Raw genomic sequence first — 21704 nt, forward strand, 5'->3', positions numbered from 1 at the left:
AGTCTATGCACATTCGCCAACCCGAGACTAGCCTCGTTGGTATCAGCTCATTCCTCTCATTTTGAACGACTTGGATCCCCGACTTCTTTGGGACCATGTGAATGGGGCTGACCCACTCGCTGTCCGACACTGAATAGATAATCCCTAGTGACAACAACTTCAGGATTTCCTTCAATATTTCCTCCCGCATGTTAGGGTTTACTTTCCTCTGCGCGTCTCGGTGTGCCTTTGCTCCTTCCTCCAGCCCAATGTGGTGCATGCAGACGTCGGGGCTTATTCCCACTAAATCTGTAAGACTTTATCCAATTGCTCTCATGTTTTTGCTCAGCACAGTCAGTAGCCTAACCTCTTGTTCCTTTGTGAGGCTGCTGCTGATGATCACTGGATATGAGTTCTCCTTTCCGAGGAAGGCATACTTCAGATTCGATGGCAGTTTATTCAGCTCTAACTTGGGGTGGAAGTGTGTCTTCGGGTAGAGGGTTTCTTTCAGCTTCACCTTCTTTTTCTAATTCTCCCCCTAAGGATTCCTCTATACTGGCCGGTAGCTGAGCCCCTGCGGCTCCTATAAACTCTAATTTCTGGCAAAATTCCTTGATTGCTCCTTCTATTTCTTCATCAGTCAACCCTTGGCTACTGATCAGATCACACCATGCAGCAGCTTCTACGTCAGCCTGCTCATACACATCTAAAGCTTGGAGTTTCTCCTGCAATAATTCGGTCTCAAGAAAATCTTGGACTAGGGGGTCAATCACATCAACATAGCATAAGTTTTCAGAGTCAATAGGCTTCTTCATGGCCTCATTGATATCAAAAGTAAATTTCTCCCCATGGAAATCAATGCAAATTGTCCCTCAGCCATGTCTACTATTGTTTTGGCTGTTCTCAAAAATGGTCTCCCCAACAAGATACCACTTGATTCCCTAGCCTCAGACTCACTCATTTTGATCACATAAAAATCAGCGGGATAGGTAAAATCATGCACTCTAACCAACTCATTCTCTAAAACACCCTCAGGATTTATGCATGACCTATCAGCCAGTTGGATCAACACCCTAGTACTTGTCAACTTCACTCCTTTCAACCCGTTATAGATTGACAATGTCATGACATTTATAGACGCTCCCAGATCACACATTGCATGCTCAACCTTTACATCTCCTATAATTATAGGTAGAGTGAACATATCTGGATCGGCCCTCTTGGGCGGTAGCTTCTCCTGCACTATTGCTGATACTATCCCTTCCACCATGATTTTTCCATTCTCCTGGGCCTTCCCAGCTATGAACTCTTTGATGAACTTCCCAAGCGGGGGTAACTTCACGGCTTGGAGGAATGGTATGGTGACATCCAGCTTCCAAAAAATTGACATGTAGTCCACTGGGTTTTCTTTCTTTCTTTTGGTAACAAAACGGAAATGGAATGGCCTCTCCCCTTTAGTTCCTTCCGTCGGTCCCTTAACAGCCTTCCCGGAGTCTTTCTCGGGCGCATTCTGGGCTGGAGTTTCCTTCGTCAGTTTCTTCTCCTTAGATGAGTCCACCTTGGGCTGCATGCCTCCGGTTTCACTGTTCCTCGACGGTTCTTCATCCAAGAAAAACGAATCCTGCATCCGAGGCATGGGTTTCTTTAGCTCTTCCAACGAAATGGTATCGCCCATTTTTTTCATCCCACTCGGTTCTCCATCGGCTTTTTTCGGTTGGGGTTCCTTCATAGGTGGTGCCGGACCTCAGTGTCACCTTACTAACATTCTTTTTTCGGGTATATGGACTGTAGAAGGGAGTTTCCCTGAATTTCATCTCAAATCACCCACCGAACTGGCCAGTTGGGCCAACTGCCTGTTCATCATATCCATGTTCGCTTTATGTTCCTTCTGGGCATTTTGCATCCCCTGCACTACTTCGTTGTGGGATTGCAACTCGCCCTTGATACCTTGCTGCGACGCGAACAATTCCCCCATCATGTCCTCCATGGATCGTCTTGTCCTGTTGGGATATTGTGACTGATTTGGGCCTTGATGCTGGTTATACTGGGAACTTTGGTTGGGCTGGAAATTTTGGAAGTTTTGTTGGTTCTGGTTAGGTGGGTATTGGTTATACTGGCCAGGAGGGTTGTACTGGTCATGGTGATATTGGTTCTGGTTCTGGTTTTAGAATTGGTTTTGGTTTTGCTGATGTTGCGGACCCTAGTTAGGCTGATTCTGGTAATTTTGAAAGTTTCTCTAGTGGGGTGGTACATAAACAGGGTTTTGGTTCTAGTTTTGTGGGTGTTGGTTTTGAGGTTGTTGACTATGGGATTGTTGGTTCCTTCCTGACCAGTTGAACTGGTTGTTTGGATTTTCTGAGCTCCGGTTGAAATTCTGGTTCGGGTGAGAGTGGTATTGGTTCTGACTTAGACCTTGGTTTTGATTTTGGCCCCCATCTCCCCATCGAAAGTTCGGATGGTCCCTCCATGGTGCATCCCGTTGTCTCCCCTGGATCCAATGCCTACTAGAATTGTAATACCCAGCAGTTTTGACTTGCTCCATATTCACGAAGTCATTAGGCTGATCATAGCTCGGTCCCTGGTTTGCCTGTTCTGTACCCTTGTAGTTCCCAGCTGGGGAAGTCGGTGGTGCATTCTTCTCGATTGCGCTCAGGAGTGTCTTCTTCAATTCGTCCATCTTCAAATCCATCTTCTGCTCTATCTTCTGCTCCTGGTCAGTAGACAAGGCGCAGGCAATCCTTTCTCTGCTGTAACCATCTCTTGAATTGTCGTACTACTTCTTCGCGCTCAAAAGTTTCCCTAGGACCCTCTTAGCTTCGCTGACCCTCAACTGCGTGAAGCTTCCTCTTGACGAGGAGTTTGCTAGGTCCTTTGTTGCCTTGTTCATTCCCTCATAAAAGGTATGATGTACCTCTATATCCGCCATGCGATGGTTAGGACACGCATCCAAGAGGCTCATGTACTTCGCCCAATAATCGCTCAAGGGCTCATCGTACCCATGCTTCACACTAGTGATCTCTCTCTTCAGCGAGCTCGTCTTCGATGACGGGAAAAATTCTCCTAGGAAAGCTGACTTGAAGTCGGCCCAACTCTCGATGGAATTAGGAGGCAGTCGCATGAACCAGGTGTTTGCCTCCCCTTTCAAACCGAACGGCAAAGCCTTCAATCTGTAGTCATCCTCGGTTGCCCCTGCTGGCCTCCTCTGCGCCCTACAAATCTTACAAAACTCATGAAGGAACTCGTAAGGGCCTTCATAGCTCTTCCCGCAGTACGTAGGCAGAATTGCGATAACATGGGGCTTCACATCACAGGCAGTCTGCCCCGGGGTGACTACTATAGCTTGCGGTGGTTCTCCCTCGGTATGTGCGTTCAGCGTTTCGATCTCTGGATCATCATCTACGTTGGCAGCCATCTCCCTTGGGTTGCCTTCCAACAGTGGTATCTCTTCTGGTATTGACCCTTCTATGGTGTATTGCTACTCGTCACTACTCGAACATAAGTTAGACAAAGCCGTCGACAGGCCGGATCGAGTGGTTACGAGTATAGATCCTCGCTGAAGTATCTTCGGTCTCCACTGGCCAGGAACCGAACTGCTTCTCATAAACTGAAATAAAAAGAAAGAGAAAAATTATCCACAATATATACGCCAAAGTATCACACACAATAATAATAAATAACGCCATTCATCCCCGGCAACGGCGCCATTTGAAAGAGCAGGTGTCGTTAAAGTGAAGGTATATCCTACTGATCAGTATGGAATCCCTGGCTAAGCCTGAACCTGGTATCAATAAATCCACAACCCTTTTCTACTGGGTAATATAGTGAAGGTAGGGGTCGAATCCCACAGAGATGGTGACGATTTGGAGTGATTGTGGTGATATTCTGGAAGGGTTTGGTTAGCTACCACGCTTTGGGTTGAGACTTTATCTAGGCTGGAAGTTAAGATGTTACTCTACTGATTAGGAGGTGTGAGAGACGTTGATAAGCAGCTGTGTACATGAGAGTAGGGGACATTATGTCTCTGAAAAGAGGTAGTTAGGTGACTAGACTGACAGATCTGTAGGGTACCAGCTGAAAAGGTAGAAAAAGTAAATGACAAAAGCAAAAAGTAACTAAAAAGTAAAAGTGGTCCCAAACTTGGATGTGGATGTTATCTTCTTCAACATGAATAATCTCAGATTTCATGAACGAGAAACACAGATTAACAAACTTCACAGCTCAGATCCAAAATTAAAAACTCCAAATCAAAAGATTAATCTAGCGAAACTGAAATCATGCTTACTGGGTGACATGCAAGGTGGCAGAAACTACGTAAACTAAGCTTTCACATATAACCATTTCAGATCTAAAATCTAACAGCTATCTAGACTTGCAAACTCAGGCAAATTAACTACAGAAATGAAAACATGCAATTCAACACTGAAAATTACCGTAACTACTGGATTTTAGCTACCTAGGCAGAATGAAACGATTCAACAGAAAACGATGCTCAAAGATAACTTGATTGCATAAAAGGTGTTTGGATGTAAACGAAATTCTTCAAAAGCAAACGGAAATTGAAAGTGCAACAGGTCCAACGTAAGGAAACACGTAAAGATTAACTAAGAAAGCAATTAAAGATTGTTTGCCACTCCGGGCGATGAAACTGCTAAACTACGATCACACTGGCTGAAATGAGAACAATTTGAACACCGGCGAACTTCTGGAACTCAGGTAATCATGGCTGTGGTGAGGAATGAGAATCTGGACTGGGCTGAAGAACTGAACTACCGAAAGATTTCTACCTAAGAGTGATGATGGTGTCTAGATAGATCCCCCTTTTTATCTCTCCAAGTGGCTTCCTTTTATAGGGAGGCTTGCCCTTGATTTTAGGGTAAAACCTCATTGCGAAATGACTTCTCTGCCCTTAATTGCGGTTGACCAGTCCCAACTATCCTTCTTCTCCATCTCGAACCTTTATTTGCATGCATCCTGGCCAGTATTGAACCCTCCTGGCGCCCTTTTCGCCTGAAGTATCCGAAGCTTTGCCTACTGGCTAGAACACTCAACCTGCACACTTAAGCAACTGTTTTGCAGATATAATTCAATTATGCACATCATACTGACCAGTAACCAAGGCCTAGAATACGACTTATCAACATGCATGTTCATCCACACTTTTACTATAAATCAAGATATCATCAAAATACACAACCATAAACTTTCCAATAAAGGGACGAAGCCCATGGTTCATTAAATGCATGAAAGTAGAATGGGCATTAGTCAACCCAAAAGGTATAACAAGCCATTCATACAAGCCAAACTTGGTTTTAAAAGTGGTTTTCCACTCATCTCCCTCTTTCATGTGAATTTGATGGTATCCACTTGCCAAATCAATTTTAGAAAAATAAGTAGAGCCACATAGATCTTCAAGCATGTCATGTAGCCTAGGTATAGGGTGTCTATACTTAATAGTGATCTTATTGATGGCCCTACAATCAACACACATGTTGGGACTACCGTAGCGGAAGACACGAGAAACAAACAAGTCCTTACGGATCTATTTAGTTACTTATGCATTCGATTCCAATTTCATCCAATTAAACTAGATCTATAGATTAATACATCAAATAAACACGTAGACATGCAATTTGGCGTATGTATATGATTTTTAACTCATGATCCATCATAGGATTGACGTTGCTTGCTGAACCACCGGAGATTCTTGATTTATCGACCACGAATCTTCCATACTATTCCCACGTCCTTGATTATTCATCTGTGTGGGCGGATCTCGAACAATCAAATAAAAGTGATATGAGATCTAGGAAAAACCAACACAAACACGAGATTGTCTTGATCTAATCCTATGAATTAGGATAGAACAAGAACAAAAACCAAAACCATAATCTCCCTCGTGCAAAGGCACAAAAACCGAGGCAAGGAGGGGAGAGAGAGCGCGCCGGTTATGGCGGCTAGGGTTAGGGTTAGGAGTGTTGTGTGTTGTGTTGTGCATGCTAGGTTTCCCATCTCTTCACTATTTATAAGCTTGGACTTATTGGGCTAGGATGGAGATCCATGGAATGAAATAGATGTTGGGCTCACTCATTATATAAATATCTAATTAAATCAAATGACCCATGATTTAATATATTATCAATGGAATATTATTTTGTTTCACTAAAGAATAATATTGCACTCCTATCTAAATCACCAAATTACAAATAACTTGGGTCCATTTTCTTTTATAATATCTCCCGCGTTTAAGATTATCTTAATCCGTCAATTTAATTCTTTGTCTGCTATATGACTTGAATTAAATTCTCCAAAGAGTTTTTAAGTTTGAAACTTTATTTATTATTCGTGGAAATAAATTCTAACTGCGCAGATTTCTGAATAATAAATTCCTTTTTCAAACTCTTCTTGGGGATTTAATCATACCACACTGAGCACGCGAATTATATGAAATAATATTCCAATACCTTCATGTTAATCAATTACTACCACCCAAGATATAATGTTTGAGTTACGTACAAACTCTCCCATATTGATAAGTCAAAGTGGCATCTGATTAAATAAACAATATTGATATTAATTTCATAAAGAATACATTTCGTATTAGATCCTTTCAATGATGCTTTACCACACCGGTTTTACTAATCTCTTCTTAGGTAAGAGAGAATTATCACAAACACCGCAACCATACCAATAGGTAGCCAAAGCCTATCTAGGTTGTAAATACGTTTTTCTTCCTACTAGATCTGGCCAAGTCCCCTACTGAAAAACTCATGAGGATTCATCGAATTTTCCTACTTTGACCTTCTTAGTAAGAAGCCATAGACTTGTTTATTATATTTCAATAAATAAACCATTAGATTATATTATTTATTCTCATAATTAGGTAAACAAGTGGACGTGGCGTTTCTCGTATACATGCACAAACGGACTGTACAAAGGCATGCACGCTCGAAGCATCTTTTAGTATACAAACCCCAACAACACATTCTCCATGTTCCATCCTTCTTAGGCACCAAAATAACGGGAACGACACAAGGTGCAAGGGATTCTCGGATCAAACCGTTGGCAAGGAGTCCCTCGACTTTCCTTTGAAGCTCATGAGTTTCCTTTGGGTTTGCCTTGTATGCCGCCCAGTTGGGAAGAGAGGACCCCGACACGAAATCAATTTGGTGCTCAATCCCTCGCACGGGTGGAAGCTCGTTGGGAAGCTCATCCGGGAAGACATCTTTGAAACCTTGCAAAACACTTTCAATCACCAAAGGACAAGGGTTAGTGTTAGTATTTAAACATAAATCATTCCAGACCATGAGAATAATGGTTGAACGGCTTTTTAGAGCCCACCCAAGTTCGGAGGTCCTAGCTATGAAGCAATCTTTTCACTCCCGTGCTTGAGATTTTTCTCTTTTGGGTGTTTTTGACTTGCTCTCACTAGCCCCACTCTCACTTGGCTTTTTTTATCTCACCCACACTCACTAGCCTTTTCTCTCTATCCATTTCCCTTTTCCCTTTGTAAGTGTTGGTGTGCCTCAAATACATCTTCAGGCAAAAGAGGCTTCAACCTAACCTTCAACCCATTGAGCATGTACAAATACTCATTAGTGTACCCATTTTTGTAGACATTCCTATCTAATTCCCAAGGCCTTCCCAATAAGACGTGGCAAGCCGTCATGGGTATCACATCACACTACACCTCATCTTCAAAAACTCCATTCTTCAAGGGCACAAGGCTTTGAGTGTTTACCTTCAACTCCCCGGTTTCCCCCAACCATTGAAGTTTATAGAGCCTAGGATGTTTGATGGCCTCCAACCCCGACTTAGCCACCAATTGGTCACTCACAACATTGGTACAACTCCCCCATCAATGATCACCAAACAAGTTTTATCCCTCACCTTCAATTCATGTGGAAGGTATTGTACATTTGCTCCTTATGCTCCTCAAGCTCTTATTAAACATGGAGCATCCTAAGCACCACTAACATTTTCACCTCTTCATTCTCCTCCTCCCCACTAGAATAAGACATGCGGGGATCCACACTAGCCTCCACACCCCTCTCTACACATTCCTCCTCATCTTCACTATACACACTACCATCTTGCCCAATAACCATCACATGTTGGTTTGGACACTCAAGCGCATAATGACCATAACCCTTACACTTAAAGCATTGTACCTTTTTATCGCCCGAGGGAGCAGAAGCTTTGAGACTTGAGGGCTAGGAGTAGGCTTGCTTGATAACTTCCCTTGAGAACTAAGGAAGCTCTCCATTTTTTTAGTAGGGGTGATCCACTTGCTTTCCACCATTCCCCATCCGGATTGACTAGATGTCATCTTTGCCTTGCTAAGAGCCACCTCCTTGCCTTGCCTCTCGAAGGTCTCGGCAAAACTAAGCACTTCCCCCAAAGATATGCCCCTCAATGCCTCAATTTTCACCTTATGGTTCAAAGTATCCTTGAGACCATGGATGAAATGGTCTTGAGTAGCCTCCTCCGACTCATCCACCGTTATCTTGTTCATCAAGGAGAGAAGCTCATAGTAATAGTCCATCACACTCATTGATCCTTGCCTTAGGTCTTGAAGCTCCCCTCTAAGCTTAAGGTAATAGGACTTAGGCACGAACGGCTCCTTCATGATCCTACACAACTCCTCCCAATAAAGGACTTCCCCCAACCTAGCTAATCTCCACTTCCTCATCACATCATTCCACCAAGTATTAGCAAGGCCCCTAAACTCGGCCAATGCAATCTTCACCTTGTCTCCCTCGGAATAATTATGGAGGGAGAACACTTTATCCACTTGAGATTCCCACTCCAACAAGGCTTCGAGGTCGAACTTACCATGGAATTCGGGTAGGTTATGCTTCAAGGTCTTGGAAGGGTCATCAAATGAGGCAGGACCTCCTCACCATGGTACCAATGGGCGAGGGTGTTCAGTTTGGAGGTCCGCAAAGCTACACATATGAAGGGGCTGGGCCACAAAGCAACCCGAAGAGTAACCCTCCAAGACGTGGTAATGCGGGGGACGAGAGGAACATCAACAAGCAAAAATCCATGGCCGATATGGTGCGGGAAGCATCGAACAATGATGGCCCGCAAGTCTTTGTTCCTGAGAACATCCAAGATATTGGCTATGCTTCTACGTCCAATGGTGTCCCGTCCATCTACTTCTCTGGGGCGGAAATCCAAAAGTTTGCCACAACCCTCGGGCATGCCATTGTAGGTAAGTTCTCACATTCAATTCCAGCTTCGCATCAAATTCAAAAGGCTCTAGACATTATTAAGTTTTGCCTAGGCTTTACGTGGAAATACATTAACGCTAAACACATACTTGTGCAATTCGAGGATTTGGCGGACTATGCTCGGCTCCTTAGTGGCCACAAAGGAACTCCGGTATGGTTCATAGATTCTCACCCGATGAGAGTCTTCAAATGGTCATCGGAATTTGATGCATATTGTTAGTCTCCAATTGCGGCGATATGGTGCAATCTAATTGGACTCCCGATCCACCTTTTCGACCAATCGGCCCTCTATGCAATTGGGAAGCTCCTTGGCACACCAATCCAGGTAGACAGAGCAACGGCAAACAAGTTGAGACTTTCCTTCGCGCGGTTGTGCATCGAGATCGACATCACAAAACCACCGCCCGACGAGATCACCCTAGATATATGTGGATGTACAACGGTGCAACAAGTGAAGTGGGATAAGATCCCATCTTATTGTCGGTAATGCAAGCATGTTGGCCACAAATGTGAGGTTCGTTACTCGATCGGGAAAATGGAACACCCTCCAAACCGAAACTACAACATAGCCCCACCGAAACAGCCACAACATGGAGGGCACGGGGTCAAGAAAACTAATGATGAGCCGAAACAAGATGATAGTAACATGGAATGGAAACAACAAGGGAAGAACAAGGCAAAGGAAAGCCACCCACGGATGAACCCGAGGGCGAATGAGCAAAATGGAACGAAATGGTCGGGCCCGGACTTCATGGGAGAAATGCAAAGTGAAGGTGGCAAGGATTTGGTCATCTACTCCGACGAGGTGGATCGAAGCGATCGACAAACTAGAGAACCGATCGCTAGATCCTCATCTTTTGGAGGTGGACGTGGGGGTTCACCGAAAGGAGCGACCATGGGACGGCGCGTAGCGACCACGGCCTCGGGAGACCTAGTGAGACCGAGAGGCTCGTTCCTAGATTTTGATCTTGAAAGGGCCGAAACACAACATGAGTACCTACCGGTATTTTTCCCTCATGGCTCGGGAAAACTTTGTGGAGAATGACCTTGAGGACGTAGACGATTGGGAAGCGAACACATCTCCCAACGGAGACGATGGTGGAGTCCACCCTAAGCTTATGGAGGCCGAGGCATGCCAAGAAGGGAATGGACTCCAAATCATTGAATTTCAAGGGGGGACCTTCAAACCGCCGGGTACCGACCTCTCTTGTTAATCATGTCATTAAATTTTCGGTTTTGGAACATTAGGGGGATCGCGAACGTGTCAACCCAAAACGTCCTAAAAAGACTAATTAAATCTCATAATATTCACTTTCTTGCAATAATGGAGCCGATCACAACCCCAAACCCAGACAAATTCTCAAAAGCGTTGGGACTTATGTACAAGGGTTCGAACATCAATGGGAAGATTTGGACCTTTGTGGAAGAGGGGGTGAACTTCAAAGTTGAGGACGATTCGGATCAGTTGCTTCATGGGCGGTTCACTTGCCCTAGGCTTCCAAATCCTATTATGATTTCAACCGTGTATGCGAAGTGCACGAGAGGGGAACGACTTGCTCTTTGGGACAAGATGAGAGATATCAGTCAAACGTCGGAAGGGATGCCTTGGATCATTGGGGGGACTTCAACACCATCATTTTCACAAGAGATAGGACGGGTAGCGACACAAACCAGCAGGCGGAGATGATTGACTTCGCCGAAGCCATTGAGGATTGTAGACTACTGGACTCGGGCTTTGACGGCTCGGATTACACGTGGGCTAAGAATGGCCTTATGGAGAGGTTGGATAGGGTTCTGGTTAGCTAAAGGTCGGCCCAACCTTTTGACGCGATTAGGGTCACAAACCTCCCTCAGATAGCCTCGGATCACGGGCCAGTCCTCGTTAGATGCAGAACGACGAATAACCATGAGGGTGGCAGAGCGTTCCGTTTCCAAAACATGTGGGTCAGGCATGAAGGCTTTGCCGACTTGGTGCAAGAAGATTGGATGGTCCCCACGGAAGTCGAGGGCTTACTCAACGTGAAGATCAAGTTAGCAAGGATTAAATAGACATTCATATGGTGGAACAAAGAGGTCTTTGGGAATATCAACGCCAACCTCAAAACTTGTGAAGAGAACATCGTTGTGGCATGATAAGGCTAATTTCATGCATAGGTCTACGGGATAAATTTGTGAATTTGCTCGGTCTAACACATGTTTTAAGCCAGGTGTAAGAAGAAATTCGCCAGGTCCAGGAAAAGAAGGAGGCAATCACACGCCCAAGGAAACTGGCGAATAAGTGAACATTGTGAAAGAAATTGCAAGACGGAGTAAATCTCAGAACTGAAGGGTAGAATGGAGATTTCTACGAAGGTTCTAGAAGATTATGTCTGTGTCTATAAAAGGAAGGTTACATGCATTCTGGAGGGATCTTCTAGGGGGGAGACCTCACTAACAGTCGGCAGCTAGTTCACTTTTCTATACACTTGGGTTTTTAGAGGGAAATTCAGGGGGTTCCGCGCTGGGGTTCACTTTCGGCTTTCTCGTTTCAAGTTGGGTTGTAACACCGTCCTGTTGAGGGCGAAGAAACAAGTTCCCGTTTACTTTTCTTGCATTTTGTGGTTTCCATCGAGCTTCGCTGTTCGAAGCTCGGCATTCTGTTTTATCGACTATTTCCGTGTTTTATGCAAGTTTAATTTTCTGTTATGTCGATGTCTGATTTTGCTGTTGTGATTTTCTGAAGTTTTGAGCTAGCTTGCTTGTTTTGGATGCGTTTCGCAATTGTTTATTGAATCTGTGCAGAGTAATGGCTGAATCGGAGTGATCGGAGTTTGTTGGTGAATGAATCGGAGGTCTGAATTTGGTTTTGTAGTTTTGATTGTGGAAACGTTTATATTTGATGTTGATCGGAGTAGATCTGTTAGATCGAAAGTTCTGGAGTGGAATCTAGTTGTTGTTGGTTTCGGATTGCTTGGATCCGGAGTGGATTAAGCGTTCGACGTGAGATCTGAGCAGAGTTGGTTTATTTTAATGTCTAGTCTTCGTGTTTTCATTTCGCTTCGTCTAGTATATGTAGATCTGAGTTATTTTCGGTTAGTCGTAAGTTTCTGACGACCAAACTTTTACATTCTGTTCGAATCTGGGTATGTGCTCTGTTTCCTTCATTTTCATGTTTAATCCCGTTGAAGAAATGCATGCTGTGTTAGTTAAATGCTCAGTTGGTTATTTGCAGCTTTTCTGCCGTTCTTGCTATTTCTGGGTCATGGTCCCCACTGTTAGTTGTTTCCTGTCTAACTAAATTAGGTAGTCGTTTACACGGTCTAGTATGTGAATTTAATATACCGAAGTCTTGATGATGTTTGGTCTCAGCATGTTTACAGCTTTCTAGGTCTAGTGTTTACATTTCCTGCCTAGGTCTAGTAGTAGTTATATCTCAACCCTGTTTGCGTGGCAGCAGCCGCCTTTGTCAAGAGTCTCTAAATGCTTTCTTACGTGTCCATCTTCGTGGGATCGACCCCTGCTTCTCTATACTAAATCATAGTATTCGGGTTGAGGGATCTTTGAAGGGGAGTTAGTGTGTCCAACGACAGAGCATTCCGTGTTCTATTGAGTTCCTAGACCAAGTGATCTAGTGGATTCATAGGACCTGGCATCTCGACCTAGGACATCGCATTTTCACCACACACGCAAACCACGCACTTCATGGCACAATCCGATTTCGAAGATAATCCCTCGGCCCGGAACAGAATGGAGATCAATAAACAGATAACTGAGTACATCCTCCTTCTCAAGATGGAAGAAGACTTTTGGCGCCAGAAAGCGGCCCTTAGATGGCTGGAGGAGGGAGATAAAAACACTAGGTTCTACCAAAGTTGGGTGAAGCAGAAAAGAATTCGGTTGCGAATTCACAAGATTAATGGCAATGGGAGGGAAATCACGGATGACCGTGAAATCAAAGACTCGGCAGTTGAGTTCTTCCAAAACCTCCTTGCGCCTACCTATCCGGAGCTTGCTGAACCGGACCTTGGCCTTTTGCAACAAAACCCCATCTCGGAGCAACTGGAGGATCTTCCCAAACCGCCGGACGCGGATGAAGTGAAACGTGCGGTCTTTGACATTTCGGGCAATAGTGCACCCGGCCCGGATGGTTTCTCGGCTACCTGTTACCAAGCGTGCTGGGGCATCATGGGGGCTGATGTGGTGGACGCAGTGCGGCAATTCTTTTTTGGAGCGTATCTTCCCCGAAGCTTCACGGCCACAAGTATTGTACTCATCCCTAAAAAGGCATCACCGGATTCTTGGGGGGACTATCGGCCCATCAGTTTGTGCAATGTCATCAGCAAGGTGATCACAAAAGTCCTCACGAAGAGACTCACCCCTTTCCTACCTCGCGTCGTCTCACCGAATTAGAGTGGGTTCGTAAAAGGGAGGCTGCTAAATGACAACGCGCTCCTCGCACAGGAAATGTTCCATGAGCTCGCGAGATGCACCCCGACCCCGAACGCCGCAATCAAGATTGACATGGCTAAGGCCTATGACCGAGTACAATGGCCATTCCTACTCAAGGTTCTTAAGCAAATGGGATTCCCGGAGTCATGGATTGCGCTTAATGAAAGGTGTATCGGAACATGTTGGTTCTCGATCCTCGTTAATGCACCCCGGAAGGTTTCTTCAAATCCACCCGCAGGCTCAGGCAAGGCGACCCCATTTCCCCTGCCCTATTTGTCTTAGCTGCAGATTATCTCTCCCGAGCCCTCGACAAGCTCATTCCCAAAGCCACACGGGGGTGCTTGGAGATCAGCCACCTCGCCTATGCCGACGACATCATCATTTTCACGCAAGCAGCCACAACATCTCTTAGGAGACTCAGAGCGTGCCTTGACCACTATGCTGAGGTGTCGGGCCAACAAATCAACCTTGCCAAGAGCAACTTCTACATTGCCGAAGCACACGAAGGGTGGTCGAACTCAATCCAGCAGGAAGGGGGCTTCTCAAGAGGTACATTCCCTTTTCTATATCTTGGGGTCCCTATTTACTAAGGGGTGAAGCGCTCGGATATGTTTATGTTCCTAAGGGAAAAAATAGCAGCTAGGATCTTAGGATGGGCTCATCGGCACCTGGGAGACTCACTTTGATCAAGAGTACGCTTGAGGCGGTCCCACTCCATATTTTCAAAGCAATTGAGCCTACGGGCGGAGCCCTTACGCAGCTGGACCAACAAATGGCCCTCTTCTTCTGGGGCTCGACTAGTGAGAAGAAAAAGACACACTGGATCAGCTGGGATCAGATTTGCATTACCACGGCTAAAGGGGGCCTCGGTATCCGCAAGCTTAAAGAGGTACTTCGTGCTTTCAACATTAAGCTATGTTGGAGATATAGGGAACAAAACTCTTTATGGGCAAAGTACATGATGGCCAAATACTGTCATAAGAAGTCTCCACTTACGGCCAGAGCGGCGGGCAGAAATAGTCCGACTTGGAAGAGACTCCTGAAGGTCCGGGAGCAGGCACACCCGCACATCAGATGGGTGGTGGGAAAAGGGACGATGTGTTTCTGGGATGATTTATGGCTCGGCGATACCCCACTCAAGGATCTTAGCCTAGATGAGAAGGGGGGCCTCTAGACCACGTTGGGGACTTCATCATGGATGGGGCTTGGAACGAGCCGAAACTTCGAATGCTCCAAGCGCAGGTCGGACTACCACAACAAGTAATTCGGAAGATCCTTGACACGCCAATCATTTCGGGTGACCCGGACATACCGAGATGGACGTTGTCCCGCACAGAGAAGTTCTCGCTTGCGACGACCTGGGAGACCACCCGGAGACAAAGGCCTATCATCCAAGTGCTAGATGATATATGGAAAGCGGGCCTCACCTCGTCTATCCAACCGAATTCCGGTGGATACGAAGCTGCATTGGAGTAAAATGGAGATGGCGTCCAAATGCCAGTGTTGCCCACATAGGCCGGGCATTGAGTCACTCCAACACCTCTTTATACAAGGGGTTGGTGCTTATAGCGTTTGGAGGGAGTTTGACTCTTGGTTTGCGGGAACCTCGCCACCCCTTCGGATTAATGATACAATCCCAGAAAGACTCCAACAACCGGATAACAAACACCTCAGCCGAGCCATGCCATATCTTATCTTATGGTTTCTATGGGCGGAGCGGAACAGGAGCCGTCACCAATCGGTGCAATTGAAGGCGTTTAATGTGGTTTGGCAAGTGCAAATGTTCATCTGAAATTGCATGGCCAACGGAAACCTCAAACCAAAGCACTGGAAGGGAGTCAAGCTTAAAATCAAAGTCCCGAGCCAGGTTGGGCTGAGGAGGATTAGGCCCCTTGCGATGATGATCAAATGGAACCCACCGGATGACCCTTGGATCAAACTCAATACCGACGGTGCATATCAGGAAGGTACGGACAAAGCCGAGGGAGGAGGAATTGTTCGTGATCACACCGCTAACATGCTCGCAGCCTTTGCCACCCCATTTAAGGCTCATTCGGCCCACAAGCGGAGCTACTAGCCATATACCACAGGCTGGTTCTTGCCTCGGAATTCAGACGGCCTATTTGGGTTGAATCGGATGCTACACAAGTGGTCAAGCTCCTCAATGGATCAAGTTGGGGGCCAGCGCATACTAGCTGAATTGTGGCGCGCCTCGCCATCCAAAGCGCCAACAGGTCACCTGAACCACTTTCATACACCGGGAGGGGAACAAAGCAGCAGATCTCCTTGCCAAGCTGGGGATTGAGAGCCCCGAATTCTACCGCATGAATGCCCTTACGACTCCAAGACACCTTAAAGCAATCGTCAGGCTGGAGGCAACGGGTATCCCTAACATCCGGGTCCAAACCGAGGATGATGATTAGGATTGATTATTAGGAGAAAGGAAGTGTAAAGTCTTGTGTTTTTTACTCAATTGGAATTTTGAAGGGAGTATGATGAGGTCCGGACCTTGCGGGTCCAGACCACTTTCGGGTGTGACCACGTTTTGTATTTATTCCCTTTTGAAATATTGGGATGAGGGACCCACGAACCCTCCACCGTGATGGTGTTTATAAAAAAAATGATGGTGTGTGTTTGGTTGGTTTGTGTTTTACTATTTCTTTTTCTTTATTTTGTTATCCTTATTAATGTATTGTTAATGTTGTTTACATATAAGTTTTTTAATAACTTACCAACTATTCTATTATTGTTATAATGTTAAGTTCATCATTTTATCATTTAATGGGGATATCATTGTCTTTAGTCGTATATTAAATGGAGTATTTTATATCAATTTCATATTGATAGTATTTTAATATAGAAGAATATACGTTGTTAAGGATGATAATTTTCTTTGTTGTAGGGACCATGTAATTGTTGTAATTAAAAAATATTTTCATGTTAATTTAATTTAAAATTTAATTAATTTTCTGCGTATAATTATTTAACTTACTGTTAGTATATATATATTTTTTTATTTTTTATTTTATTTAGTTTATTCACATTGTTAAAATAATAGAACGAAAATAATTAATCCACGCGCATAGCGCTGGGGTTAACACTAGTAAGTTTAAAATCTCTAGAAATACCATATAACAATGAGTAGGAAAATCATTTCGAATAGAAAAAATAAAATTAAAATACTTGAATCGAAGAAAATCAATTACTATTGCAACACACCACAACAAGCCCGGCTAAGCAGGCAAACAACAAGGTATTGCAGAAGGAGATCTAGCGAGGCAAGCGAGCGGCAAAGCGACAAGGCACAAGCTATGGTGGTGGAGCAGCGAGATAACTGATGGTAAGGCTGTAAGGTTGGCGAGGTCGGCCGGAGGTGCGGCGAATGATGCAATCTTTATAACTTTGAAGTGGTAGCATACATATTTTAGAGAAACCATCTTAAAATTTTTATGCTTTTGGAAACCTACTTTATCTACAATTTTAATTCTCGTGATGACCTAAAATCCGAACCTATTGAATTGAGAAAAAACGTTTTATCAACTGAGTTTTGCTTCATCGGCTTCTTATTTTAGTATGTTCATTGCACGGAATGTGTTCAGATAAACAATAAGCCTGATTTTTGTAATTATATAGGAATAAATAGAATATATAAGAAAAAAGTAGAGAACTCTAGAAGACAAAAAAATAGGAAGAAAGTTTAGAACAAATACATATGTAGCCTATATATATGTCTACTGTATATATTTTGTAGATGTTAAGTTTTGGAAGTTTAATTTTTTTATTAGTTTTCAAATTCAAGTAATGATAAAGTGATATATGAAATTAGTTTTCATAAAATTAATTGAACCATGCATCGCACGAGAGTAGATACTATATGTATTTAAATGACAACTTTCAACTTAAAATAAAGATACAGTACCATATCAACTTTATTTTAATAATACCAAATGCTATATCGAGGGGAATTACCAAATGTTACGATTCAGACGCTTGAGGATATGTTGCGAGCCGTTGTACTAGATAGAGGGTAAAGTTGGGAAACTTTTCTACCGTTGGTTTAATTCGCCTACAACAATAGCTATCAAGCGACGATCGATATGGCTCCGTACGAAGCCTTGTATGGCAGGAGGTGTCAATCCCCACTTTATTGGGCTGCAGTTGGCGAGAGGAAGATGTTAGGACCCGACGCCATAAAGGAGATGACCGAAATTTTGCACCAAATCCGCGCAAGGATCAAGGAAGCTCAAGATAGGCAGAAGTCGTACGCTGACGTGCGTCGAACAGAAATCAAATTCGACATTGGTGACAAGATTTTCTTGAAAGTATCCCCGACGAGAGGAGTTGTGAGGTTTAGAGTGAAAGGCAAGCTGAAACCTCGTTTTATAGGACCGTACGAGATTATCGATGAAGTAGGTCCTGTGGCTTATCGATTGGAGTTACCTACCAGTTTTGGGAACGTGCACAACGTGTTCCATGTGTCGCAGCTGCGCAAGTACGTGTACGACCCCAAACATGTGATTCATTAAGAGAAAGTGATCCTGGCCCCCGACATGAGTTACGAGGAAAGGCCCGAAGCAATCCTAGATCGGAAGGTGCAAGAGTTACGAAACAAAACGATAGCGTCCGTGAAGGTGTTGTGGAAGCACCATGGTCCCGAGGAAGCCACGTGGGAGTTAGAAGATAAAATGAAAGAAAAGTTTTCAAAGTTGTTTTTGTGAGACGATCAAATTTCGAGACGAAATTTCTGTTTAGAGGGGAAGGATGTAACATCCCAAAAATTTGTGACTCTTTTTATATGGGTTTTTGAAATTTGGATTATGAAACTTTTGTTTCTACGCGATTAAGTGAATTTTGTGAATAAAATTTGTCGTGGGTGATGTGGAGTAAAGTGTTTGATATTTTGCAATGTTGGGAATGAATTAAATAGGATCATGCATGTATTTTTCTAGCCAATTCTTTAAAATTTTCGGCCCTCATTATTTTTGTAGAGGAGAATTATTTTGTTTCCTTTTTGGTGAGACCCTTTTTATTCAAATTAATGTCTATGTCTAATTAATTGAGAATGTGAATATTTCCTTTTAATTCTCACCCATATCACACGCCCATGCTCTTATATTTTTTTTTCCTTGAGGAAATTTATTTATTTGTTACCTATTATATGAGAGTCTTTTCCCATAAAGAAATTACCAAATTTAAATCCTATTCTATTTAATTGAGGATTTAAATAATTTCCTTGTGCAATTCCTTATGGAAATTTTCGGCCCCCACCATTATTTTCATACTTGGAGGTTTAATTTATTTTGTTCCATTGTTTATGAAATATTCACTTTTATTTCCTAAGTTGTGAATATATTCTCTCCAAGTAAATACCAAATAAATTCCTTGCTATTCCTACATGGAATTTTCGAAAATTTCCTCCCCTCCCCACATGCTTATTTTATTCTTTTAATTGTGGGATTTATTTAATTGTATTTTTCCCCACAATTAATTAATTAATTAATTTTAAACCTAACCCTAATCCTATAAAAACACCTAAACTAAACCCTAGCCCCCATTCTCCCTCAATTTTCGTGCCTCCCTCCTCCCTCTCCATATTCTCTCCTAAAACTTCTTCCACCATTGTTTCTTGCATCAATTGGAGTGGATTTTTCAAGAGTTTCCGACGAATCGTGCCAACGCTTGTTTCTACCGTTGGTTTTCTTGATTCAAGAAGGTATAACTAAGATTTTCTTCTCATCTCCTTCATTAAAACTTTATTCTGGAATCCTACATGCATATAGAGGGTGTAGGATTGATAGATCGCAAAAATTATCGATGGGAAGATGTGATTTCATAAGAACTTTGATAATTATGTGTTGTTGATTGAGTTCATGTGAAATTTGATTTAAATCTTTGGTGAATGACGTGAATTTATGTGCAAACATGTTTATGAGAAACTTTTAGGCATGATTGTGTGTTATAAGCATGAAAAATTTGTATTTGTTTGATTGAAGAAGAAACCCTAATTTAGAAATTTTGTGTCTGTTATCTGTGATGTTCGACCAGTAGCTTCTGATGAGTAATTGACCTATCAAACGGCCGAATTTTGATATGAAAATTTTACTGAGTAAATTTCAAGGTGTTTTCTGTGTCTCGTGAAATTTCAGTCCGTTTTGTGGAAAAATGAATTTTTGAAAAATGTTTGAAGTCGACTGCGCAATTCGGCCAGAAACGTGTGTTCTCGACCAGAAAGTTTCGTTTTCTGTTTGACTGACCAAATGACCTCCGATTGATGTGATTCTTGAACTATATGAAAATTTGAAGTGTCTTCTGATTGTATTAAAATTTAGCCTTTTTGGGCATTGGATGAATTTATGGTGAATCTTTCAAATAAACTACGCAGTGCTGTCAGAAATTTTATGTTCCGACCAGAGAGTTTATTATGTGATATGACTGACTAAATGACGTGATTTCGGTGTGAAAATTTTCATGGATGAACTTGAATGTGTACTCTGTATTGTGACCAAAATTTAGCTTCTTTTGAGGTCGGGTGAATTTATAGTGATTTTTACAAAACGGTCGCGCAGTTCTGCCAGTTTTCTGCCTTGTTAAAATGACACCTAGTTTCAAGTTTAAAAGTATTATATGATGCACGTATGTCCAAGGAACGTGTTTAAATGTTGAAATCACTTGTGATAAGTTGGAATGTGTTACGTGTGTCTTTACACCTTTGTGACGTATGTTGGGTTGGGGAATTTGAGAGAAAACGATAGGACATGATAGTAAAATGTTGTTGTGGAAGGCTGACTTGTGTTGTCGTTGACAAGGGTGTTGTGTACTCGTGAACTCGAGGATCGAGAGTTGCTATAAGTTGGGTTGTGAATTTGCTAAGCGATCGAGGTGGGCTTTCTTTTCAAACCTCTTTATTTTTCCGAAAATACTATGTGAAGTTATAAGGGTGGTTTAACTTGTTATGTCATGCCATGTTGTTTTTGTTATGAGATTGTGTGCCTGATGCCTAGTTCGTCTGAGTTTACTCCGTTAGGCTATATGGCTGTGTTGTGAAACGAATTCAGGTCTGAGTAGGGCCGCTAACCCTACCAGGCTGTGTACACTGGTGGGATCGTGAGCCGTCCTTGCTAGTCGGCCGGTCTCGTGGGCGAATAGTGTGGCCACACTTTCGTCGCACTGTGATTGTGATTGATGGGTTGATGTGGAAAATAGGGAGATAAATTTGTCTGGCCAGACTTGAATTTTTGTGTTTCTCGTGATATTTCTTACTATATAAAACTCGAGATCACTGGTATAGATGACATAACTTATTAAAATATTTTCGGCATGAGCCCATTGAGTACAACAAGTACTCAGCCTTGCATATTATTTTTCCTTATGTGCAGGTTGAGCGGGATGTTGTGGTGGATGTTGAACTGGCTTAAGTACTTAGGATGCGTTGTGTCTCCATACATAGGCGTTATCCTTGACTCTCCTTAAACCTTATTTTTCCGCTGCTATAATTTGAACTATGTCTCAAGACCTTAATCTTTTCTTTGTGTTTTGTGTTTTAACATGCATGGTGGTGGTAGGTTTTAAACAAATATTTACGTTGCCTTTTTAAAATGGTATTCTCCGAATTTAAGTTAAATGTTGTTTTGCTTTAGTTACTAATTGTTGTTTTACTTAAGTCAAATTCTTTCCGTTGTCTTTTTTTTTACAAGTATTTTTGCCTTAAGTCTTCTCAAAAAAATTTTTATAACCGTAAACTCCTTAAACTAAGTTGTTTTTCTTTCTTTAAGTTAATTAAGTTGTTCCTTTAAATTGTTATCCATGCATGTCGGTCACGATCGCCGCATCTGTGGTACCCCTTGTATGGGCGGTCATGACAGAGTGGTATCAGAGCTTAGTGTTGCGCTCTGGTCCGAGAGTCTTCTTTTATCTCAAGTCTAGATTAGTGAACCCTTATTGACTAGTAGTGTCATGAAGGCTCAACATCCACAACATCACGCTCAACCAATGAAAGTGAGGTATGTTTTATTTGTTGAAAGCATGTGAGATAGATGCATGAAATGGATGACTATATGATATGAC

Source organism: Salvia splendens, chromosome 11 (assembly GCF_004379255.2).
Source record: "Salvia splendens isolate huo1 chromosome 11, SspV2, whole genome shotgun sequence".
Taxonomy (NCBI): Eukaryota; Viridiplantae; Streptophyta; class Magnoliopsida; order Lamiales; family Lamiaceae; genus Salvia; species Salvia splendens.